This window comes from Rhinoderma darwinii, chromosome 1, assembly GCF_050947455.1.
Source record: "Rhinoderma darwinii isolate aRhiDar2 chromosome 1, aRhiDar2.hap1, whole genome shotgun sequence".
In the NCBI taxonomy this organism is placed as follows: domain Eukaryota; kingdom Metazoa; phylum Chordata; class Amphibia; order Anura; family Rhinodermatidae; genus Rhinoderma; species Rhinoderma darwinii.
Window position 1 is genome coordinate 364,684,604 of NC_134687.1, and position 27,761 is coordinate 364,712,364.

The following is a 27,761-nucleotide window of genomic DNA, read 5'->3' on the forward strand; positions in this document are numbered from 1 at the left end:
TAGGGAGACGACAGGTGAGCCCTAATCTACCCGCAACTCAGTCCCTGCCTACTTGCACGGCCCGTCCTAAGTGAAGGCGTACAACTGGGCGACGGTCCCTACGCTCAGTAAGTGCAAGACAGACAACACAAGACAAGGGCACACAGAAGCAAAGGGGAAGTAGGGGCAGATGCCCACGGAAAACCGTGAGCAACAGGCAGTGGTGAACGAGCCGAATCAAACCAGGAGAGTACGTAGTAGCAAAACAGAGCAGGAGAATAGTCAGGCAAGCCAGGGTCAAAAAGTTACAGCGGTCAATCAGGTAAATAGCAGGAATAGCAGAGCCAGGAAACCAGAGAATCACAGGCAAGGAACATGCTGCAAGTGAGGATATAAATAGACCAAGGGCGGGAGCCAGAAACTTCAGGCCAGGCTGTGATAGGTACTCCCTCTCCTGAGCCTGCAAGCCTGAGTGGTAACAGATCGCGTCACTCTAGCAGACCTTTGAGCTGATGAAGGCTAATTAACCCCGGACGTCGACACAGAACCTGTGTCAGGCAAAACCTTTACACTCTTGATCTGTTTTTATCACCTAATCCAAAACTCCACTCTGTCTTCAAATAACATCACATCCCCCGCCTGCAACCCTCCCGTCTGCTTGGTACTTGGCGCCACCAGTTTCCCCACCCACAGAGCCCCAAAAACTCCCACGAAAATGCCAATCTGTTCAAACTGAGTTTGAACTCAGAAAAACAAACCTCCGTCTCCTATCCGTTCCAACATTAAGAAAGAAACTGGGCGGTGCCCATCTGGCCAAACCCTGCCCCTGCGGTACCCCCTCAGGGCCTGGACCACCAAGAAGTCTTTTGTTACATCCCGCAAACCTCGAACCTTAAACCCGAGAGCTGACACGAACCGATTTACTTTGGACACTGACCAGCCCGTTACTGAAACCCGGCCTAAGAAACCCAGCAAAGCTACCACATGATCGCTGTCCCCCTCCACACGTCAGTCACGCTAACCATGCCTCCCAATCCCTCCACGCCGGTACGCTACCCACGTACCAGGCGCTAGAGAAGAAGTAAGCATAGGAAATTGAACAGCCCATCTGCAGACACCGATCCACGAAATAAGCCCCGTTCCAATAACACCCCAACAGCCGTAAGCTGTCCGGGTGCAACGGAAGGAGGCGAAAGGCTGACTCAATATCCATTTTTGCCATCAACGCCCCCTTGCCGCACCGTTGCACCAACTTAACTGCCGCATGGAAGGAGGTATATACCACTGAGCAAAGTTCCGGGGCAATGCCATAGTTTACTGACAACCCCTTGGGATGAGAGAGGTGGTGAATGAGCCGAAATTTATTCGGCTCCTTTTTTGGCACCACCTCCAAAGGTGACACAATCAGATCGGGTAAGGGAATGGTCAAAAACGGGTCCGCCATCCTCCCCAACAACACTTCCTTATTCAATTTTTCGGTCACCACACCGGGATACTGCATAGCTGAACATAAATTGCGCTGAGAAAAAAGGGACCACATACAGTGGGGAAGGGATCTTAAAACCAAAATGAAAACCCTCCAATAACAACTCTGCCCACTTTTTGTCTGGATATCTACTTAGATAAGGCTCCATTCTTTCCCAGCTCACAGGCGTCCGACCATTGGCTAGCACCACCTGCTCCCCGCCCTTTTCCTTTTCTAAAACATTTTGAGGAGCTGTGTGACGTTTCTCCACATAACGAACAGGAATGTTTGAATTTGCATCCTGCCACGAACTTGCACTGGCCGTCGTTGAACTGCCAGCATAAGCCCAACTTCCCTCCCGACGCTCCGTTACTCTGACTGGATTGCCCAGAGGGGCCGGCGCCTCCACCCCCCCTGGAAAGGACTGACCGAACCGGGGCCATAACCCGCAACCATAGCCCAAAGTCTTTATTGTCCCACTTGATATTGGGACGAACCGCCTTCCTTTGCCTGAACTGCTCGTCGTATCTGAGCCAATTCTGTCCCCCATAAACCCTATGCACTTCCCCTATAGTGTCCATATAACAGAAGAGGGCGAAACAATTTTATGGTGCCTTTTCCCCTATGACGCTCGGCAAAATGGCGAACGCCTGCAACCAATTGGCAAAAGTTTGTGGAATCAACCGATAGCGACGCTTTTCCTCCTCTTTTGCTCTCTAAGTGTTTACTCTTATCTAAATAGAATTTTTCAAGGGGGAGAAGGGAAAATATCTCCACATAGTCATCCCTCCAAATCTTGTCTCTAACATCCTGCTTCAAATGAGCGCTCAAAACAAACATATACCTCGCCCTTAGCTTTGTCATCCAACCCCCCCTGTCTACCTCTTTATCCTTATTCGTCTGAATCGCGACTGTTACCCCCGCGTCCCTGGCCAGTGACCCCTCCCCCGAGAGATGACCACTCCCTACAACGGGAGCCCAACTGCCGGCGGCACCCACGCTAGAACCGGTGAAGAAGCTTGCAACAAACCGCCCTCACAGCGCAATAAGTTCCCTCACATAGCCTAACAATTCCTGGACCTCACCCGCAACACCACGCCACTGCAACAACCCACTAACACTTAAAACCTTTGCAATTCCACCCTGTGAACCACCCCCTAACCCTGGGGACCTAAATATAGCAGGAAAAGTATATGAAGGTGATATAGGCTCACCGGGCTGCACAGGTGCTGTGTTCCTAGCAGCCGGGTCAAAGGATCCCTCCTGACAACCATCATCATCGACAAATCCGTCTGCTTCATCCATACCGACCAGGCCTGGATAAATGTACTCGGCACGACCACCGCGATCAAACACAGCGACATCATGGACCTCCACAGACGACCGGGGCCTTCCAGACCGTCCTGCAGGAACCGCCAGATCCACAGCAACGCGCATTCCCTCTCACCCACGCTGCATCACCGCCGACTGCGGGCTACGAGTAACTTCAGGGGCGTCGTCCAGGTGGCGGGCGGCCTGTCCGACTGGAGCATCGCCAGATCGGCCCGCCGCAGCTCCACGACTTCTGTGGCGGGACAGAGGCCCCCCATCTCCGCAGTGCCAGGCCGGTTCCTTGCATTCCTCTCAGACCGGACCCTGCGACCCCGGTCGTTGGTGCCGGGGGCCCAGCTGAAGGGTCCCGAGTGGCGTCCCAACCCTGCGCCTGGCCCTTGGCTGGGTAGCGTCCATGGCTGCGGGCCGTTGGGTCTACTCACCTCCTGACGCCCGCAGCCATGGATCTGTGAACACTGGTCCCCATCTCCTTCCCTGGAGACGCCAGCACTCACTTCTGCTCCGGTCCGCTGTGTCCCAAAGGGTGCGTGCGCACGTTTGTGCCTGCTCTTAAAGGGCCAGCGCACATGAAGAAAATCATCATCATCAACACACATGATTTCCTGGACTATAAGAATGCCCCAGCCCTTCTGATCTTTGCCTGAGCGTTGTTAGTATTCCCAAGTCTGTCTTGAAAATGGTCCCTTAGTGTTTCCCATTCCAGTTGTTACCCGTGCCCTGTTACCTGTTCCTGTATCCTGTGCTGTGTCCTTGTTCCTTTGCCTACTAGTGTTGGAGTCGTGTCCTACTGCACCTGCTGTCGTTTGCCACGTTCAGTGTCTTCTGCCATGTCCAGTGTCTTCTACCATGTCCAAGTGTCTTCTGCCACGTCTTGTATTGCCCGCCACGTCTGGTGCAACCTGCTGCACCGACCTTCATCCATGCTGAAGCCACAGCCACTGTCTGGACTAGTTCAGGTACCCGAGTGTTACGAACTGCTGTAGACTTTCGTATAGACTGAGACCTGGTCAGCTGCCTCTCCGCTACGGCGGAGTGGCCTAGTGGGTCCACATACCCTGTGATCGTGACATCCTCTCTCCTTGCCAGAGTCTCTATCCATGTCGGACTATATCAAGGAGACTTTGGAGAGGGGTTACATATGAAAGTCTTCCTCCCCGGCCGGGGCTGGGTTCTTCTTTGTTAAAAAGAAAGACAGATCCCTTCGACCCTGCATTGACTACCGTGGTCTCAACCAGATCACGGTCAAGAACAAATACCCGTTGCCACTTATATCTGAACTGTTTGACTGTATACAAGGAGCCAGAATTTTTTCTAAACTAGACTTGCGTGGGGCTTATAATTTGATCCAAATCCGTCAAGGTGACGAGTGGAAGACAGCGTTCAACACTCGAGATGGGCACTATGAATACCTGGTGATACGATTTGGACTGTTAACGCTCCCACGGTCTTCCAGGAATTCGTTAATGATATCTTCCGAGATCTCCTCTATATCTGTGTTGTTGTTTATCTCGATGATATTTTGATTTTCTCCCCAGATCTGACGACTCATCGGAAGCATGTCCGTCAAGTTCTGCTACGATTAAGGGAGAATCGTTTATACGCCAAGCTGGAGAAGTGTGTCTTTGAGAAGAGTTCTCTGCCCTTCCTGGGCTATATCATCTCGGATCAAGGTCTCACGATGGATCCTGAGAAAGTGAGAGCTGTCCTGGAGTGGCCACGTCCTCAAGGCCTGAGGTCCATACAGCGTTTCCTGGGATTTGCCAATTTCTACCGGCAGTTTATCCCAAACTTCTCATCACTGACATCTCCCATTTCCACCCTTACCAAGAAGGGTGTGAATGCCAAGGTGTGGACCCCAGAGGCAGTCTGCATTTATTAGTCTCAAAAAAGTCTTCACTTCAGCCTCGATCCTCCATCATCCTGACGTATCTCGGCAGTTTTCTTTGGAGGTGGACGCCTCTTCTGATGGTGCAGGTGCACTTCTGTTCCAGCGGAGCTCCAAAGAAAAGGCAGTAGTATGTGGCTACTACTCAAGACTTTTTCTTCTGCAGAGCGCAATTACTCTATTGGGGATCGGGAGCTACTGGCCATAAAATTGGCTCTGGAGGAGTGGAGACATCTGCTGGAGGGCGCAGCTCACACCATCCTGATCTACACCGATCACAAGAACCTCACCTACCTTCAGTCCGCTCAACAACTAAATCACCGTCAAGCCAGGTGGTCACTGTTCTTCACCCGTTTCCAATTTGTGCTCCACTACCGTCCCGCTGGCAAGAATCTGAGGACCGATGCTCTGTCCAGGTCATTTGAGACGGATGACACGGTGGAGTCCCTTCAAAGTATCATAGACCCGTCCTGCATTGTCACTGCCAATCCTTTGCAGGTTAGAGACATCCCTCCGGGGAGGACTTTTGTTCGGTTGGCACACAGAAGAAGAGGGGCGCATGGCAAGGTGAGCTCATTCCATCTGTTCACATGTTGTGGTGGTGTATAGTGGTTGTTGCTGTAGTGCTGCACTTGTGGGGGAACGTGGCCCAGAGCCAAGGAGGCTTGGCACGGTCTATTAGCATGGGTGCTTTTGGACCACTGGGTTGCTCCCTCATTGGATATTTCAAGAAAACGTAAGCGTGATCATCGTACTGTGAAAAGATTTGTGGCTGATTCAGAGCACAGACGGGTTCCTTCAGATAAAGGCATAATGAGGAAGGTTTCTGTCAGACAAATTAATAGGATTAGGAGAGCAGCTGCTAAAATTCCATTGCAAAGCAGCAAACAGGTATTTGAAGCCGCTGGTGCCTCTGGAGTCCCGCAAACCTCAAGGTGTAGGATCCTCCAGAGGTTTGCAAGTGTGCATAAAGCTATTATTCGGCCACCCCTAAACAATGCTCACAAGCAGAAACTGTTGCAGTGGGCTCAGAAATACATGAAGACTAATTTTCAAACCGTGTAGTTTACTGATGAGTGCCGTGCAACCCTGGATCGTCCAGATGGATGGAGTAATGGATGGTTGGTGAATGGCCACCATGTCCCAACAAGGCTGCAACGTCAGCAAGGAGGTGGCGGAGTCATGTTTTGGGCTGGAAACATGGGGAGAGAGCTGGTAGGCCCCTTTAGGGTCCCTGACGGTGTGAAAATGACCTCTGCAAAGTACGTAGAGTTTATGACTGACCACTTTCTTCCGTGGTACAAAAAGAAGAACCGTGCCTTCCGTAGCAAAATTATCTTCATGCATGACAATGCACCATCTCATGCTGCAAAGAATACCTCTGTGTTATTGGCTGCTATGGGAATAAAAGGAGAGAAACTCATGGTGTGGCCCCCATGTTCCCCTGACCTCAACCCTATTGAGAAACTTTGGAGCATCCTCAAGCAAAATATCTATGAGGGTGGGCGGCAGTTCACATCAAAACATAAGCTCTGGGATGCTATTCTGACATCCTGCAAAGATATTCAAGCAGAAACTGTCCAAATACTCACAAATTCAATGGATGCAAGAATTGTGAAGGTGATATCAAAGAAGGGGTCCTATGTTAACATGTAACTTGGCCTTTTAAGTTTTTTTTTGATTGAAAGATCTTTTGATTTCTGTAAATATGACCTCCTGATGCTGCAAATTCAACAAATTACCATTTTAGTTCTCTTTACAACCTTTAAAATGTTTTGATCTCTGTTGTGCATAATAATTTGAAACAGTGCATTTTGAGTTTTTTACTTCTAAAAAAAAACCTGTTATCATTAGGAGATTTGTTCAATAAAATTCACATTATACTCCAACGGTTGATGGCTTGAAGATTATACTGACTGTCATTTGCTTCGACTATTTAGGAAAATCAGCGAAAAATAACATTTGCATAATAATTTGGAACGCGGTGTAGTAATGATAAAAGGTGAAAAAAGTGTGTAGTGAAATATAACATGACAATGTTATTAGAAAATTATGATAATAAAAAAAAATATAACCATCAATATTGTGTACAAATGTGGGATTTCTGAAAAATCAAAAAGTGAAAAAAATGTGAAATAAAAAATAATAAAGAAAAAAAAAAATAAAAAAAAAAAAATATATATATATATATATATATATATATATATATATATATACACTACCGTTCAAAAGTTTAGGGTCACTCAGACATTTCCTTATTTTTGCAAGAAAAGTATAGTTTTTTTCAATGAAGATAACATTAAATTAATCAGAAATACACTCTATACATTGTTAATGTGCTAAATGACTATTCTAGCTGCAAACGTCTGGTTTTTAATGCAATAGCTACATAGGTGTACAGAGGCCCATTTCCAGCAACCATCACTCCAGTGTTCTAATGGTACATTGTGTTTGCTAACTGTGTTAGAAGGCTAATGGATGATTAGAAAACACTTGAAAACCCTTGGGCAATTATGTTAGCACCGCTGTAAACAGTTTTGCTGATTATTGGAGTTATAAAACTGACCTTCCTTTGAGCTAGTTGAGAATCTGAAGCATTACATTTGTGGGTTCATTTAAACTCTCAATATGGCTAGAAAAAGAGAGCTTTCATGTGAAACTCAACAGTCTATTCTTGTTCTTAGAAATTAAGGCTATTCCATGCGAGAAATTGCCAAGAAACTGAAGATCTCCTACAACGGTGTGTACTACTCCCTTCAGAGGACAGCACAAACAGGCTCTAACCAAAGTAGAAAGAGAAGTGGGAGGCCCCGCTGCACAACTGAGCAACAAGACAAGTACATTAGAGTCTCTAGTTTGAGAAATAGACGCCTCACAGGTCCTCAACTGGCAGCTTCATTAAATAGTACCCGCAAAACGCCAGTGTCAACGTCTACAGTGAAGAGGCGACTCCGGGATTCTGGCCTTCAGGGCAGAGTGGCAAAGAAAAAGCCATATCTGAGACTGGCTAATAAAAGGAAAAGATTAATATGGGCAAAAGCACACAGACATTGGACAGAGGAAGATTGGAAAAAAGTGTTATGGACAGACGAATCGAAGTTTGAGGTGTTTGGATCACACAGAAGAACATTTGTGAGACGCAGAACAACTGAAAAGATACTGGAAGAGCGCCTGACGCCATCTGTCAAGCATGGTGGAGGTAATGTGATGGTCTGGGGTTGCTTTGGTGCTGGTAAAGTGGGAGATTTGTACAAGGTAAAAGGGATTTTGAATAAGGACGGCTATCACTCCATTTTGCAACGCCATGCCATACCCTGTGGACAGCGCTTGATTGGAGCCAATTTCATCCTACAACAGGACAATGACCCAAAGCACACCTCCAAATTATGCAAGAACTATTTAGGGAAGAAGCAGGCAGCTGGTATTCTATCTGTAATGGAGTGGCCAGCGCAGTCACCAGATCTCAACCCCATAGAGCTGTAGTGGGAGCAGCTTGAACGTATGGTACGCAAGAAGTGCCCATCAAGCCAATCCAACTTGTGGGAGGGGCTTCTGCAAGCATGGGGTGAAATTTCTCCCGATTACCTCAGCAACTTAACAGCTAGAATGCCAAAGGTCTGCAATGCTGTAATTGCTGCAAATGGAGCATTCTTTGACGAAAGCAAAGTTTGAAGGAGAAAATTATTATTTCAAATAAAAATTATTATTTCTAACCTTGTCAATGTCTTGACTATATTTTCTAGTCATTTTGCAACTCATTTGATAAATATAAGTGTGAGTTTTCATGGAAAACACAAAATTGTCTGGGTGACCCCAAACTTTTGAACGGTAGTGTGTATATATATATATATATATATATATATATATATATATATAATAAATATAAGTATAAAAATATAATAAATATGAAAATAAATATAAAAATAAATATGAATAAATATAAAAATAATAAATAAATGTACATATAAAATTAGAATAATGATAATAAAGACCCTTCAATTAACCCCTTCCGGACTGAGCCTGTTTTGGTCTCCAGGACGAAGCCGATTTTTCAAATCTGACGTGTCAATTTATGTGGTAATAACTCTGGAATGCTTTTACCTATCCAAGCGATTCTGAGATTGTTTTCTCGTGACATATTGTACTTTATGTTAGTGAAAAAATTTGGTCGATAAATTCAATATTTATTTGTGATAAACATCAAATTTGAGAAAATTTGCAAAAATTTAAATTTTTCGAAATTTAAATCTGTCTGCTTGGAAGACAGATAGTATTACCACACAAAATACTTACTAGTTTATATTTCTTATATGTCTACTTTATATTTGCATTGTTTTCGGAACATTCTTTTATTTTTCTAGGACGTTACAAGGCTTAGAACTTTAGCAGCAATTTCTCATATTTTCAAGAAAATTTCAAAAGGCTATTTTTTCAGTGACCACTTCAGTTCTGAAGTTAGTTTGGGGGCCTTATATATTAGAAAGTCCCCATAAATCGACCTATTTTGAAAACGGCACCCCTCAGAGTATTCAAAACAGCATTCAGAAAGTGTTTTAACCCTTTAGGCATTTCAGAGGAATTAAAGCAAACTACAGGTGAAATTTTCAAATTTCATTTTTTATGCCAAAATTCATATGTAATCCATTTTTTCCTGTAACACGAAGGTTTTTCCCAAGAAATGCAACTGAATATTTATTGCCCAGATACTGCACTTTTTAGAAATATCCCACATGTGGCCCTAGTGTACTAACGGACTGAAGCACAGGCCTCAGAAGCAAAGGAGTACCTATGGGATTTTGGAGCCTCCTTTTTTTAGAATATATTTTAGGCACCATGTCAGGTTTGAAGAGTTCTTGTGCTGCCGATACAGTAAAAACAGAGAAAAAGTGACCACATTTTGGAAACTGCACCCCTCAAGGAATTTTTCTAGCGGTATAGTTAGCATTTTGACCCCACAATTGTTTTGCGAAATGTATTTGAATTTGTGTGTGAAGATGAAAATCTACTTTTTTTCTGAAAAAACATAGAAATTTTAAATTTTTACAAGGAATAAAGGAGAAAAAGCACCACGACATTTGTAAAGCAATTCGTCCCGATTACGGCAATACCACATATGTGGTAATACACTGCTGTTTGGACCCACAGCAGGGCTCAGAAGAGAAGGAGCGTCATTTGGATTTTGGAGCACGGATTTTGCTGGAATAGTTTTCAGTGCCATGTCGTGTTTGCAATGCCCTGGAGGGACCAAAACAGTGGAAACCCCCCAAAAGTAACCCCAGTTTGGAAACTGCACCCCTCAAGGAATCTTTCTAGTGGTATAGTTATCATTTTGACCCCACAGTTGTTTGCAAAATTTATTTGAATTTGTGTGTGAAGATGAAAATCTACTTTTTTTCTGAAAAAAAACTAGAAATTTTTAATTTTTACAAGGAATAAAGGAGAAAAAGCACCCCAACATTTGTAAAGCAATTTCTCCCGATTATGGCAATACCACATATGTGGTAATACACTGCTGATTGGACCCACAGCAGGGCTCAGAAGGGAAGGAGCACCATTTGGATTTTGGAGCACGGATTTTGCTGGATTGGTTTTTGGTGCCATGTCGCGTTTGTAACGCCCTGGAGGCACCAAAACAGTGGAAACCCCCCAAAAGTGACCCCATTTTCAAAACTACGCCCCTCAAGGAATTTTTTGTAGGGGTGTGATCACTTTTTTAACCCTATTGTTTTTTTGCAGAATCTTGTGGATATCTGGCGTGAAAAAGAACATATGACAAATGCGTCATTTATAGGACAGATTTTTCAGACACAGAGCATGCAAGTGAAGAAAAGCACCTCAACATTTATCATGATATTACTTCTGAGTTTATAAATACCCCCAAATTGGCCATAATTCTCTGTCGCTGGACATATGGCAGGGCTAGAAAGTATTGGAACATCACAAGGATTTTGAGGCCTTATTTTACTTGGATGATTTTTGGGCACATGTCATGTTTGCATAGGCCTAAAAAATTGTGCAGATACTACACCATATTACAAATCCTACATATTCATCTAGTGGTATAATGGGAATTTTTAGTTTTGTTATGGAGATGTTCACATTTTAAATGGTGAAATGGTTATGGTAAATGTGAGAGACGGTAATTGTAAATGAAAGGGCCGAAAATTATAAATGAAAGGGACAGATGAAAATAAAATGTAGGAATCCAGAGAGGTATGGTATATCCTGAAGCATTCCTTCATACACAGTCCAGGGTGGGTGGGACAGGTGTTACACTGGTATGTCATGTCTTTTCTTATGCCTCTTTTGGCACAGACACGACACCTCTTCTGGGGGTGGATTTTTTTTGCGGTGGACGGCACTTCACCAGGAAAGTGCTGCCCTGGAACTATCCTGGGGACATCCGTACTTGCAGAGGCAGAACTTTCTCCTACCTCTGCCACATTCCCAAAGAGAAGGGATTTGATCACCTTCTCTTGGTACTCCAGGTATGTCCCCTCCTGACCAGTGCTCCTATATATTACAAAGGAGTTGTACAATGCCATTTGGATAAAGTACACCGCAAGTTTTTTATACCAAATTTTTGATTTCCGCATGGCATTGTACAGCTTGAGCATCTGGTCAGAAAGGTCCACTCCCTCTATAAATTTGTTATATGCCTGGATACAGACAGGCCGTGACGTGGTGGTGGGTGTTGCACCACGCACAGGAATAAGAGAGCAGGTGGCATCATGAATGGATGTTAGCATCAACACATCCTTCTTGTTCCTGAATTTCAAAAATAGGACCCCTTCGCTTTGGAGCGCCCTGCTCTCCCCACGCTGCAGGGGTTGGCCGAGAAGGGTTTTTGGGAGCTGTCTCTGTTTTTTGCGGACCATCCCACACGCCACCGTTTTTTGTTCCGCCAGGCATTTGAACAGGGGTACACTTGTGTACTAGTTGTCAATATACAAGTGGTACCCCTGATTAAACAGTGGGTGCAGGAGGTCCCAGACAATCCTCCCAGTTGTGGTCAGGACGGGTGGACAGTTTGGGGGTTCAATCTGACTGTCTCTTCCCTCGTATATTCTAAAAGTATGTGTGTAGCCTGACTCCGACTCACACAACTTGTAGATCTTGATGCCATACCTGGCACGTTTGTTGGGCAAATACTGACTGAACTTCACCCTTCCCTTGAAATGCACCAGGGACTCGTCAATGGCAATTTCTCTTCCAGGGGTATATGACATGGAAAACTTTTGGGCCAAATGGGAAATAAGGGGTCTAATTTTATAGAGTCGATAGAAATTGGGGTCATCCTGGGGGGGGGGGGGAGGCACTGTGAATTATCATTGAAATACAAAAACTTCTGTATTGCCTCAAAACGAGCCCTGGGCATTGTGGTGCGGTATAAGGGGCAGTGGTAAAGAATATCAGTGGACCAATAGGCCCTCACCGATGGCTTCTTTGTTAGGCCCATATTTAGGACCAATCCCCAGTACTGCAGCATTTCTGCTTTGTTGGTGGGATGCCACCTGTATGGCCTGGCATAAAAACTACCAGGGTTGAAAGCAATAAATTGTTGAGCACAAACATTAGTTTGCTCAACAATTTTGTCCACAATGCTGTCCGAAAAAATGAGCTGAAAAAACTCCATTTCAGACAGCCATGCTGTTTGGACTTGGACCCCTGCAGCAGCAGTAAAGTCCGGCACTTGGGGGGTGTAGGAGGTTGGGGGAAACCAATTAGGTTCAGGTGCAGGTGTAACCTGAACACTAACCCTCCTGCGACTGCAAGAAGGTTCCTTGGTGTCACTTGAGGAAGAGGACAGCACAAAAGCGGACCAAGCATTACTCGCAGTATCTGTGTCCGATGCCAGCATCTCATACGCCTCCTCTGCGGAGAATGTTTTGCGGGACATTTTTTATTTTTGTGTACAGTAAATGTTTATGTACACTTATATACTGTAGAAAGTGTATACAGGGTGGGCCATTTATATGGATACACCTAAATAAAATGGGAATGGTTGGTGATATTAACTTCCTGTTTGTGGCACATTAGTATATGGGAGGGGGGAAACTTTTCAAGCTGGGTGTTGACCATGGCGGCCATTTTGAAGTCGGCCATTTTGTGTCCAACTTTAGTTTTTTCAATGGGAAGAGGGTCATGTGACACATCAAACTTATCGAGAATTTCACAAGAAAAATAATGGTGTGCTTTGTTTTAACGTTACTTTATTCTTTCATGAGTTATTTAGAAACTTCTCTTTGTTTACAGCCATTGACATGTCGCAGAGGTTAACACGTGAGGAGCGGATAGAAATTGTGTTGATGTCTTGTGAACGCAGTACCCGGGTCATTGCAGCAGAATTCAATGCAAGACACCCTACGAGACCACCCATCTCACATGCTACAGTTTGCAAACTGCAAACACCAAGCTTGAAAAGTTTCCCCCCTCCCATATACTAATGTGCCACAAACAGGAAGTTAATATCACCAACCATTCCCATTTTATTTAGGTGTATCCATATAAATGGCCCACCCTGTACAAAAAAATGTAGAATAGAACTTTTTTTTTTTACATAAAACGCTAAATATATATACACTAATATATGTACACTAATATATTTTATTTTATTTTATGACAATATAACTGATTAACACTAAACTACACTTGCAAAAAGACGATGACTAACTGAAGGACGCTAACTGACAGACTAACTGACGCTGACGAACAGGCGGTCTGACGATAACAGGCAATCTGACGCTGATAGGCGGTCTGACGCTGACTAAACTGACGCTGACTAACACTGACTAAATTGACACTAACACTGCCTAGTGACGCTGACAAACACTGACTAAATTGACGCTGACTAGATCTGACTAAACTAACACTGACGATGACTAACGGACGATCTGACGCGAACAGGCGATCTGACGCTAACGGGCAATCTGACGCTGACAGGCGGTCTGACGCTGACTAAATTGACGCTGACTAACACTAAATTGACACTGACTAGTGACACTGACTAACTGACTAAATTGAAGCTGACTAGATCTGACTAAATTGACGCTGACTAGATCTGACTAAACTAACACTGGCTAAATTGACACTGACTAGATCTGACTAAACTAACTAAAGGAACAAAAGAAAAGCTCCCTTATAGACTGGGAGAGGAGGGGAGGGGGTGATCACAGTTTGGGACTGCGATCAAGGGGTTAATGTGGGTTTTAAGTGTTTTTTTGTTAAACACTTGTTGCACACGACGGCTGCAGGCTCTGATCTCCTCGACTTCCTGACTCCAACAGAGGAGATCAGAGCCTGTGACGTTGAGCTCTAATGTGCTAAGCTCCAATTGATAAGTCTGTACAGACTAACCAATCGGAGCCTCTCTAACAAGGGACCGCTTCGATTGGTCCCTTGTACTCTGCCTGGACACCAGGGCAGACGGACTACACAGTTAACCGCTGCTGCGGTAAACTTTTAAAGTGCCGACGTAACTGCACGTCAAGGTGCATGAACTTACTTCACAGCTTAACGTGCAGTTACGTCAAGGCGCGGGAAGGGGTTAATAGTGTTGTAAAACGTGACATACCAAAACGTGCATGGCCTGAAAAGCACATGCCCTTACATACTCAGGCGTACCATGCATACAACCACTCATACAAAAAAACAAGGATGTGAAATTGCTTTAACCCCTTAGTGTCTAAGCCTGTTTTGGCCTTCAGGACCAGCCCCATTTTTGCAAATCTGACATGTGTCACTTTATGTGGTAATAACTCCAGAATGCTTTTGCCTATCCAAGCGATTCTGAGATTGTTTTCTCGTGACATGTTGTACTTTATGATACTGAAAAAATGTCGTCGTTAAATTCAATATTTATTTGTAAGAAACGCCAAGATTTAGAGAAAATTAGCAAAAATTTGCATTTTTCTAAATTTAAATGTATCTGCTTGTAAAACAGATAGTAATACCACACAAAATACTTACTAGTTTATATTTCCCATATGTCTACTTTATATTTGCGTCGTTTTTTGAACATTCTTTTATTTTTCTAGGACGTTACAAGGCTTAGAACTTTAGAAGCAATTTCTCATATTTTCAAGAAAATTTCAAAAGGCTATTTTTTAGGGACCAGTTCAGTTCTGAAGTGGCTTTGAGGGCCTTATATATTAGAAAGTCCCCAGAAGTCACCCCATTTTGAAAACTGCACCCATCAAAGTATTCAAAACAGCATTCAGAAAGTGTTTTAACCCTTTAGGCGTTTCACAGGAATTAAAGCAAAGTAGAGGTGAAATTTACAAATTTCATTTTTTTTCTTCGAAAATTCATTTGTAATACATTTTTTCTGTACCACAGAAGGTTTTACCCAAGAAATGCAACTCAATATTTATTGCCCAGATTCTGCAGTTTTTAGAAATATCCCACATATGCCCTAGTGTGATAATGGGCTGAAACACAGGCCTCAGAAGCAAAGGAGCACCTAGTGGATTTTGGGGCCTCCTTTTTTTAGAATATATTTTAGGCACCATGTCAGGTTTGAATAGGTCTTGTGGTACCAAAACAGTAAAGACCCCCAAAAAGTGACCCCATTTTGGAAACTATACCCCTCAAGGAATTTATCTATGGGTATAGTTAGCATTTTGAACCCACAGTTTTTTTGCTAAATTTATTTGAATTAGTATGTGAAGATGAAAATCTACTTTTTTTGTGAAAAAACGTAGAAATTTTACATTTTTACAAGGAATAAAGTAGAAAAAACACCCCAACATATGTAAAGCAATTTTTTCCGATTATAGCAATACCCCATATATGGTAATAAACTGCTGTTTGGACCCACAGCAGGCCTCAGAAGAGAAGGAGCACCATTTGGATTTTGGATTTCTGATTTTGCTGGAATAGTTTTCAGTGCCGTGTCGCGTTTGCAATGCACTGGAGGGATGAAAACCGTGGAAACCCCCCAATAGTGACCCCATTTTGGAAGCTACACCCCTCAAGGAATTTTTCTAGGGGTAAAGTTAGCATTTTGACCCCACAGTTGTTTTGCTGAATTCATTGGAATTAGTCTGTAAAGGTAAAAATCTACTTTTTTTCTGAAAAAAGGTAGCCATTTTTTATTTTTACAAGGAATAAAGGAGAAAAAGCACCCCAACATTTGTAAAACAATTTCTCCTGATTACGTAAATACCCCATATGTGGTAATAAACTGCTGTTTGGACCCACACCGGGGCTTAGAAGGGAAGGAGCGCTATTTGGCTTTTGGAGCTCAAATTTAGCTGGAATAGTTTTTGCGTGTTATGTCGAATTTGCAAAGCCCCCACGAGACCGAAACAGTGGAAGCCCCTCAAAAGTAACCCCATTTGGGAAACTACACCACTTAAGGAATCTATCTAGGGGTATAGTGAGCATTTAGGCCCCACATGTCTTTTGCAGAATTTTATTAGAATTAGGGCGTGAAAATTAATATCAACATTATTTCCAATAAAATGTTGAATTTTTTCAATTTCACAAAGGATAAAGGAGAAAATGCAACCCAACATTTGTAAAGTAATTTCTCCCGAGTACGGCAATACCCCACATGTGGTCATAAATACTTTTTCATTAGAAAGTAATTAACCCTTTACGAACTGATTCATGTTTTGCTTTTTCGTTTTTCCTCCCCGCTTTCCGAGAGCCACAACTTTTTTATTTTTCCGTCAATAGAGTGGTGTGAGGGTATATTTTTTGCGGGACGAGCTGTAGTTTTTATTGGTGCCATTTTTTGGTACATAAGACTTTTTGAGCACTTTTTATTACATTTTTTGGTAGAGCCAGGGTGACCAAAAAACTGCGATTTTGCAGTTTAAAATTCTTTATTTTTCACGGCGTTCACCGTGTGAGTTAAATAATGGTATATTCTAATAGCTTGGACTTTTACGGACGCAGTGATACCAATTTTGTGTATTTTTTAAATTTTTTACATTACTTTAGAGAAAGAATGTGAAAAGGGTTTCTTTTTGGACTTTAAATATTTATTTAATTTTTTCCACTGATAATAACTATTTACTTTTGTTTTTACATATTTTATTAGTCCCCCTGGGAGACTTGAACCAGCGATCGTTAGATCACTGGTAGAATACACTGCAATACTAATGTATTGCAGTATATTGTGATTTTTACAGGCTCCTGTAACAGCGTGATCACTGTTTCTGTCCGTTAGTCCCGGGTATCAGCTGTAATACACAGCTGACACCCACAGCGTATGACGCGGGCTCAGCGCGTGAGATGCTCCATATATCACCCCCCACACCACGACATGCTATTAAGTCATGGTGCGCGGAGGGTTTAATGCGCAGCGGACGGTGCAGAGTGAAAATTAACATTTTCCACTCATATGCCATTTTAGTGCACTATATGTTGTGCCCAGTTTGTGCCACAAATACCACATAAAATATTAACCGGGTTCTCCCGGGTATGGCGATGCCATATCGGTGGACGTAAACGGCTATTTGGGCACGCTGTAGGGCTCAGAAGGGAGGGACGCCATTTGGCTTTTGGAGCGCATATTTTGCTTGGTAGTAGCTCTGGCGGTTTGCTGGTATTTCAGTTTATAATGTGGGGGCACATGAAGGCTGGGCAGAGTACATCAGGGGCATAATAAGAGGGTATAATAATGGGGTAAATAAATAATAATCCACAGATATGTGGCCAGTGTCGCACTTATAAATGGCACCCGATCCTTTCCGCTTTTGGAACGCTCTGTACATTTTGCATCGCCATAATCTGGGAGCCGGAACTTTTTTTATTTTTTCACCACCGGAGCCGTGTGAGGGCTTATTTGTTGCGGGACAATCTGTAATTTTCATTGGTACCATTTTGGGGTACATGCGATTTTGTTGATCACTTTTTATTCAATTTTTCGGCAAGCCAGGTGACCAAAAACCATCAATTCTGACAATGATTTTTATTTATTTTTGACGGCGTTTACCCTGGGCTATAAATGACTATTAGACTTTATTCTGCGGGTCGGTACGATTATGGCGATACCATATGTATACGTTTTTTTATGTTTTGCAGCGTTTGCGCAATAAAATAACTAATTTAGAAAATAAATTATTTTCTGTGTCACCATATTCTGAGAGCCATAACTTTTTTATTTTTCAGTCAAAAAAGCTGTGTAAGGGCTTGTTTTTTGCGGGACGGGTTGTAGTTTGTATCGGTACTATTTTGGCGTACATGCGACTTTTTGATCACTTTTTATTACATATTTTGGGAGGGGTGGTGACCAAAAAATAGTGATTCTGGCATTGTTTTTCGTTTATTTTTTTTGCGGTGTTCACTGTGCGGGAAAAATAATATTATAGTTTTATAGTTGGGGTCGTTACGAACGCGGTGATACCAAATATGTGTAATTTTTTTTTACATATTCATCTTTTTTCCTATAATAAAAGACTTATAATAGGAAAAAAAGCAGTTCTTGTTTATATCACTTATAACTTTTATTTTTACACTTTTTAAAAAAAAACATTTTTATTCTTTTTTTTACTTTTTTCACTTGTCCCACTAGGGGACACTTAGACTTGCAGCTTTGATCGCTGCTGGAATACATTACACTACACACGTAGTGTAATGCATTCCAACTGTCATTGTGACGTGACAGTCACACTGACAGGAAGCCTACGACGACTACCCTCCGGGTGGTCCTCATAGGCTTCTGTACATGGCAACCCGGAAGCCATTGTCTGGCGTCCGGTTGCCATGGGTACCATCGCCAGCCCCCGTGATTTCACGTGGGGGCTGCCGATCGGCGCTAAACACCTTAATTGTGGCGTTCAAAATCGAGCGCCGCAATTAAGGGGTTAACTGCCGATATCAGCTGCGATGGGCCGCTGATCGGCAACGGGGAATGCAGGGCAGACACCCTCCATAGTTAACCGCCGCTGCAGTGTAGCGCCGCGTGACGATTAACTGTCAAAGCACAGACGTAACTGCACGTCAAGGTGCGCGAACTTACTGCTCACCTTGACGTACAGTTACGTCATGGTGCGTTAAGGGGTTAAATACTGGGTTGTTATTAGGTAATTAAACAATGCAATATAGTGAAAATGTGAGAAAGTTGTTGCAACTGGCTGTTTTAGCGTGGGTGCATGTGCACCGTGACCCGTATATGGGTGAAGCATACCGAATGGGAAAGAGGGAGAGAAAAGCAAGAGGACAAGGCTTATGAACAGGAGGCATGTAAAAAATATATATAAATAAATACAAATATATATAATGATATACATATATGCATGCGCTGGATATGTTAACAAGGGAGACAGCAAAAAGTTTTACATATGAAAGCTGTTCTACTGCTTCTTCTAATTGCGCGTATCACAAGTTCAGAGGTATACCGAAGATTTTCTTTATGTGTGTGACGATATATGGTACCTAGAATTGGAATAAAGAATTATTAATTTAGCTTAGAGGCATCTACGTACTGTTAAATGATGGTACAAGCCCTGGATTTGGAATGCAAGGGGAATGGAATAAAAAGTATGTACTCCAAAATATCATTAAAACTACAGCTTATCCCGCAAAAAATAAGCCCCCATACCACTTAATCGACGGAAAAATAAAAAAGTTATGGCTCTCAGAACTTGGCGACACAAAATAAATAAATTTTTTTACACTTAGTCTTTTACTTGTAAAATATAGAAAAACTTATATATTTTTGGTATCGCCATAATTGTATTGACCCGCAGAATATAGTTAACATATTGTTTTAATTGCATGGTGAATTCCGTAAAAACGAAGCGCAAAAAACAATGGAGGAATCACTGTTTTTTTTCATTTTCTACTCGACAAATAATTTTTTCCCCGTTTCCTAGTACATTATATGGCACAATAAATGGCGCTACGAAAAACTAAAACTCGTCCCGCAAAAATCAAGCCCACATAGGACTATATTGACGGAAAAATATAAAAGTTATGGCTTTTGGAAGGTGAGGAGGATAAAATGAAAATGAAAATCTGAAAGTTGTTTACGACGGGAAGGGGTTAATGTTTCTGTCTCTTGGGACTTTTGTTAAAGGTTGAAAGTTTCTCCTTAAATCAAACGAAAGTTTGGAAATGTTTTGGTATATGGCGATCTCTGTGTCATCGTATTCTATGCGCTTTGCTATGCGAGATTTCTGGAGTATTTCTTCTTTAATCTTGTAGCTCAAGAGATAACAGAGTACATTTTTAGGTTTGTCTATGTGTTGTTCTCGGACGGAATACTCTATGGGCTCTTTCGATCCTCAAATCAAAAGAATCTTCTGTGTTAAGCAATCCATTAAAGATTTGTGAAAGAACTGGGGTGATATCTTTATCTTCCACAGATTCTGAGAGACCTTTAATCCAATTGTTGCGTCTTGATCTATTCTCAAGGTCATCTAATTGCAGTTTTATGGAAAATGTCTCTTTCCTTTTCTGATGACAATTTTTGTCATTTTCTCTGAATGTTGGATTATCTGGGAGCATGAATCTTCGAGTATGTTAACTCTAGAGTAGATTTGCTTAATGTAATTTCTCAAGTCTGAGAGTTCCTCGTTAACTGATTGTGTGTGAACTCTTTGAAGAGATCTCTAATACGTTCTGTGGTTGGTAGCGCTTTAATATAAGATTTGAGATCATTTATATCTTAAAGGAATAGTGTCACCCAAATTTTTTTTTTCATGTCAGTTTTATGTTAGTGTTTTATTAAAAACGTTTTTATTTATTTGTGTGTTTGTGTGTTACTTTTTTCTATTTTTTCACTTTTTCTTCCCTATGGGGGCTGCCATTTTTTGTTCCATTTCTGTCTGTGTCGATTAACGACACATACAGACATGGAATACGGCAGCCACAGTCCCATAGGGACTGCGAACGGCTCCCGTCCCATTGACTTCCGTGTACGGCGTCTGTGTGGGAACTGCGCATGCGCCGCTCCCACACAGTCCAATTCGAAATTGGCGCCATCTGGCGCCATTTTCCTGTGGACCGGAAGTCGCGGCCGGACAGTAATATTACTACTTCCGGTCGCGGCTTCCGGATTTGTGCACTTGGACCAGCGGCAGCAAACGGAGCGGACGGGCCGGAGGGAGCCGCGGCGGCAGGAGCAGGTAAGAGATTTCAATGTATGTTCGTGTTTGTGTGTGTTTACTACTGTATGTAAACCTACTACGCTGTGTGTTAGCTCAAAAAATGGCGACACACAGTGTAGGAGTTTACACCGTTCAAACCCCTCGTTTATCCCGGCACTAGCCAGGATAAAGGAGGGGGGGATGCTGAGAGCTCACTAGAGCGAGAGCTTTTAACCCAATGTTGCAATGCTGCAATTTTGGGAAATAGCTCCATCTAGTGACCAAAAATGGGTAGTATTATAAATTAGAAATAATTTATAATATTTCCTGACTCGTGAAAAAAATAAAAAAAATGTGAACAATGTTTAATCACCCACACACTAAATGTTTAATAAAAAAAAAACAAACATGTTTTTCGGGCAACACCATGCCTTTAAAGATTATCTTCTTCACTCTAAGAACCAGAGGCATTTGCACCTTTACTGTTTAGGAAGTCTTTGTGTCTAGAGTCTTGAATTGTTTCGAACATTAATCTTTTACTTGTCTTTTCGGTATCTTAGTATTTTGGGGGTTTTATTATTTTTAGAGGATTCCTCTCCCATAGCTTTCTGAGTTCTCCCCATGATCTGCCTAAGTAGAGTCGTGTGTTAGTGAACCTTCGCTTATCCCTTCCTATCCCTCCACCCCCACCATTTAGAAAGACACGTGACACCGAGGTTGGATGTGAAATGGCCACAGCAGCCGTTTATTAATTTCACAGTTTTATAAAATACAATTTACATCCGAAACATTCGGATAACTAATTAGGAATCCAACCAGAGAATTCCTCCTAATAATTCACATGACCCAACATGGGTCAGAATCATAAATAACAATTTAACGTTAACCTTAATCCGAGCAGGGGAAGTCCTTGAAGACATTTTAGATATTCCTTTTTAAACACCCCGAGTTAGCCATCTGCAACTACCACCAACCAATTACCTCCAGCCGTAAACCAGCTCGGAGGCACCGCTCACCTCTGCAGATGGCTCCAACCACCAGAAGACCACTTCAAAGGGATAACACCCGATGAAGTCTTCAACCATGTACCTTTTTTGGGGGACGCATACCCCCGATGCGACCCCCCCACCATTTTGTACTGACTGACCTCAAGGACTCCCCCCGCCAGCTGCTATGACACCTGGACCTGCTCCGAATGAAAAATAAAACAACATGTTAAATAAGCACACAGGAAAATTAAAACACTCATAGACAAACTCACATAAAGACCACAGGGATAACGAACAAAGGGCGGGAGGGTGGGAGCTTATGCAGTGCGTGTTACTCCTCCCGCTGCTTCCGGCTCAATGCCGAAAACAGCGGGAAGCTTGGTAACGGCCCCTAACTCCTCCCTGTCCCCAATACACCCCCTCCTAACTCCCCCTCATAATTAACCCTTCATTAACCCTTTCCCTACTATGTCCGTCATGGAGGCTTCCCTCCTAAGCCGTGCGGGCTGTGTCCAGCCTCTTCTTGACCTGCCTAAGTAGAGTCGTGTGTTAGTGAACCTTCGCTTATCCCTTCCTATCCCTCCACCCCCACCATTTAGAAAGACACGTGACACCGAGGTTGGATGTGAAATGGCCACAGCAGCTGTTTATTAATTTCACAGTTTTATAAAATACAATTTACATCCGAAACATTCGGATAACTAATTAGGAATCCAACCAGAGAATTCCTCCTAATAATTCACATGACCCAACATGGGTCAGAATCATAAATAACAATTTAACGTTAACCTTAATCCGAGCAAGGGAAGTCCTTGAAGCCATTTTAGATATTCCTTTTTAAACACCCCGAGTTAGCCATCTGCAACCACCACCAACCAATTACCTCCAGCCGTAAACCAGCTCGGAGGCACCGCTCACCTCTGCAGATGGCTCCAACCACCAGAAGACCACTTCAAAGGGATAACACCCGATGAAGTCTTCAACCATGTACCTTTTTTGGGGGACGCATACCCCCGATGCGACCCCCCCACCATTTTGTACTGACTGACCTCAAGGACTCCCCCCGCCACAGCGAAACAGGCCTTGACCACCTTAAGCCTGTGAGTTCCGCCACACCACCACCGCCCTTTCAATTCCCTCAGCTATTGCCAGGCTCCACAAATCAATCCCAACCTCGGTCAAATGAACCCCATCACTCCTCCAATAGTTCCCCATTCCTGACTCCAAATCCCTATGCCGCACGCAAGTGCCCCCATTTTTGGCTACAAAACGGGACACCGCCCGGTTAACTTTTATCCGAGCCTTATTGACTCTTTCCACTGACCTAGCCAGTCGCCAATGTTTCCTTGGGACAATGTCCGACCACACTATCACCAACCTGGGATAAGAAACCCACAAGCACAACATATCGTGTTTAATATCCCGCACCAACTCACGAAAGGGGCGGACTCCCAAATCATTCCCACCCACGTGCAATACCAAGACCTCTGGGACCCTATCAAGCCGGGCATATGTCTGGAATTCAGCTAACACCCTGCTCCATGACATACCTCTAAATCCCAGCCAATGCAAAACCGCATCCCGCCGCGGAATGCGCAACTGGCGACCGTCCGGGCGGACGTCCGCCCTCAAAGCCCCCCAATGCACGTAAGAGTGGCCCAGCAACCACACCAAACACGGAGGCGGATCTGAAACGGAAAAGAAAGTTAGATACCAGCACACAAACATGTTTTTAACCACTAACAACAAGACTCATAACAGATGGGGGCGGACATAAGACCTAAATCTGTTGGACTCCCAACGACCGATGCGCCGCACCCCTTCATCATCCAACCCCCAGCGCCCTGCTTCTGTTGCTGCGCCAATCCCGAAGGAATGAGATGAATACGAGCCCGCCGAAACACCGACCGCCGCCAAACATTTTTTAAATACAGCTCCAAATTGAAATCTGGACAAAAATGATCCGTCCTCGTGACATAGCAATGGCAATTCCTGAGACCCCCCTCGTGGCTTAAAACCCCGCATGCACGCGACCGGGCACATAGCCGAACCCGGGAGGGCAAATAAAACTATCAGCTTTCCCTTTCCTACTTGGTCAGTTTTAGACCGGCGCAACCATACCTCAAACCGATCCGCATATAGGCTCACCTCCCCCAGTCTCAACCCCCCTGCCCGCTTGGTACTAGGCGACACCAGCTCGCCAATTCTAAATGCCCCAAAGAACGCTAAAGAAAAAGCTAACCGAAACAGCTCCATCTCAGCCGAAGAACGACAGACCGATGCCAATGATCCGCCCAAAGAGCCAAGCAGAGAAAACGACACAGGCCTTCTACGATCCGCCTCGACCCTACCTCGGCGCAAACCCTTCAAAGCCTGTCCCACTACAAATTCCTTAGATACATCCCGAAAGCCTCGCAACTTAAAACCAAACGCCACCGCAGACATGAAACGATTAACCTTTGCCACTGAAAACCCCCCATCCCAGGCGTCCCCTAACCAGTACAAAAGTGGCACCAACCTGTCTCTATTCGTGTTGACGTCCCCCAACTCTCTTACCCACTCCTCCCACTGCCTCCAACAAGCAGAATAAGCACTCCACGTTGTGCGCGCCAAGGCCCTCTCCACCAGTCGTTCTACGGGACCGAGACCAGATCCCAGAGATGTTCCGGACAAGCCAAACGGAGACGGTCCGCTCCCAGTGCCAATTGCCGAAACCGGTCCCACTGCGAGCGAGAAAGAGCATCAGCGATACAATTCCGTACCCCCGGCACATGAACCGCCACCACCCACGCGTTCAATGACAAGCACACCAGCACTAAATGTCGCAACAACTGAACTACCGACGGAGATGATGCCGTGATATTATTAATGGCTAGCACCACCGCCATGTTGTCGCAGTAGAAACGAACCTTCTTATCCCTGAGCCTGTCCCCCCAAATGGTCGCCGCGACCACGATGGGGAACAGCTCGAGCAGGGCCAGATTCCGCGTGAGTCCACTGGACACCCAGCTAGCCGGCCATTGACCTGCGCACCACGGACCTCCCCCGTACACTCCAAAACCGCCCGCCCCAGCCGCATCCGTAAAAATATTGAAATCACTCGTATCCTCTGCCGGAGCCATCCATAGCGAGCGACCGTTATACTGGCCCAAGAAGTCATCCCATACCTGCAGGTCAGCTCGATGCTCCTCCTTGAGCCGCACGAAATGATGTGGCGCGCGCACCCCCGCTGTTGCCGCCGCCAAACGTCTACCAAATACCCTCCCCATTGGCATAATCCGGCAAGCGAAATTCAACTTCCCCAGTAACGACTGAAGCTCACGCAGCGTAATTTTCTTTAACCTACAAGCCCGGCGTACCTTCTGAATCAAAGCCCCCAACTTATCCTCAGGAAGACGACACTCCATTGCCACCGAGTCAATTTCGATACCCAAAAAGCAAATAGTCGATACCGGGCCCTCAGTCTTTTCTGGCACCAAAGGGATCCCGAAATCCCCCGCCACCTTCTGCAATGCATGAAGCAAATTACCGCAAACCGGCGAACCCCCCGAGCCGACGCACAAGAAATCGTCCAAGTAATGTATCAACGAATCGATCCCAGCTACTCCCTTCGTCACCCACTCAACGAAACTACTAAACGCCTCGAAGTATGCGCAAGAAAGGGAACATCCCATCGGAAGGCACCTATCCATGTAAAAGGCCCCATTCCAAAAACAACCCAACAGCCGTTGGCTCTTTGGATGAACTGGCAACAACCTGAAAGCCGCCTCGATGTCGGTTTTTGCTAACAGCGCACCGGGACCCGAAGCCCGAACTAACCCCACCGCCTTATCGAATGAGGTATACACTACGGAGCACAACTCGTGATCAATCCCGTCATTCACCGACGAACCCCTGGGAAACGATAAGTGCTGAATCAAACGAAATTTCCGAGGCTCGCGCTTTGGAACAATACCCAACGGGGACACCACTAAATCTTTTGTTGGCGGATCAACAAAAGGCCCCGCCATACGGCCCAACGAAACTTCTTTGAACAATTTTTCCGACACGACCTGAGCATGCAAATAGGCCGACTTAAGGTTCCTCCGCGTAACCGGGACCTCATAAGGAGGCGGAGGAATAATAAAACCAACAGAAAACCCTTCGTAAAGTAACTTGGCCGCCGCCCTATCCGGATACTCATTTAGATAAGGGACCATCCTTTCCACCCTCACCGGTGACGACCCCTTGACTAACAGAGGAGGACTGGTTCCCTGACTTTTTCTTTCGCATACATTTTGCAGCGCCGTGGGATGCACCATTACACTCTGAACACACGTGCTTGAACTTGCACGTGGCCCCGAACTTACACTGGCCATCGTTGAATTGCCAGCAGAATCCCAACTTTGCCCCGGCGCCTTGCCCGACCTGACTGGACTGGCCTCCCTGGCCGACGCTCCCGGGAAAGGACTGCCTAACCGGAGCCGTAACCCTTAACCAGAGAGCAATATCCTTCTGGTCCCACCGAATCGCTGGCCTAACCGCTTTCCGCTGACGGAATTGCTCGTCGTATCTTAGCCACGCCTGCCCCCCGTACACCCTATGAGCCTCCCCAATGGCATCAAAATAGCAAAACAACGCCGAACAATTTTCCGGCGCCCTTTCCCCCTATCACACTGGCCAATATTGCAAACGCCTGCGACCAATTGACAAACGTCTGCGGGATAAGCCTATACCGCCGACGTTCCTCCTCATCCTTCTTACTCTCGTCCCGCTTGCTCTTATCCAAATTGAATTTAGCAAGCGGCAGGAGAGAAAAAATCTCGACGTATTCGTCCTTCCATATTCGCTCGCGCACCTCCTGCTTTAAATGCGCCCCCAACGGACCCTCGAAGCAAACATACACCTCCCCACGAGCACGATCATCAATACGCACCCTATCGCCTTCCTTTTGCGCCTCGGTCTGTACTGACACCGCGACCGCCTCTTTCGCCGCCATCCCTGGCCGCGCCTGTAACGATCCCCCTTCCCGGGGTCCTTCCCAAACTACCGCCGGGGACACCTCCATAACTACTGGAGCCGCCGCCTTATCTAAACGCCCGACCAGCTCCCGCAAGCAACCCACTAAGTCCGCTAGACCCGCGCCGTTGCGCCTGACCGCGTCGCTACCGGCCGCCGACGCTACGCTAGCAGCCCCCCCGCCGACACCCGACATAAAAATCGCAGGATATGGCAAAGACGGAGTTATGCACTCACCGGGCTGCACAGGCGCTGTGTTCCCGTCAGCCGGACCATCCTGACCTCGCCGATAAACGTCCAGTTCACCTTCCTCCAGCTCCTCTCTCGCAGACTGGCCATCCCACCGACATCTCCTACACGGTGACGACGACGCGCTGACAGATGGGCCGGCAACCTGCCGCCCGACCGCTGGGACCCAGACTTCTGACCGGACCTGTTGCCTCGTCGTCGCTGCAGCTCTAGGCGTCCGTCTAAACGATCCCGATGAAGCCTGCCCCCCGGCCGGAGCATCACCAGGCGGGGCGGCCGTAGATTGTCCTCCAAATCTTCCATCCGATGGGGGAGGGGTGACAGGGAGCCCGGCCTGCGACTCCCTGATTGCCGCTGGACCCCGTCGCGGCCGGGGATTCCTGCCAGGACGCAGGGCCTGGGAAGAGGCGGCCCCCCCAGCTGCCTGGCCTGCAGCATCCTTTGTAGGGCTCCCTCTGCGACGCCGTGTCCGCGGGACCACCTCAGGGCTGAGGCGTTCTGGAGGGCGAGAGCGCCGGGAGCGACGGGTAGACCCGGCCTGAGTAGGAGCGGGGGTTGCCGACTCCCCCCCCGCCTCCATATTACAGCTAGGAAGGGGGCCGGGGGAGGGGAGCCTATCCCCTTCAGCCACAGACCTCGGGTGCCGTGCCTGACGTGGCGACGATTCGGCGTCCGGGATCGCGGTGAGTGCCGCCACGGTCTCCTCCAACCATCCGGGACCGTGGTGCACAGCTGCGGCTCGCAGCCGCGCAAGTATGTCGGCCTCCGACATAAAACCGAACAGGACAGCGGAGGAGCTTATGCAGTGCGTGTTACTCCTC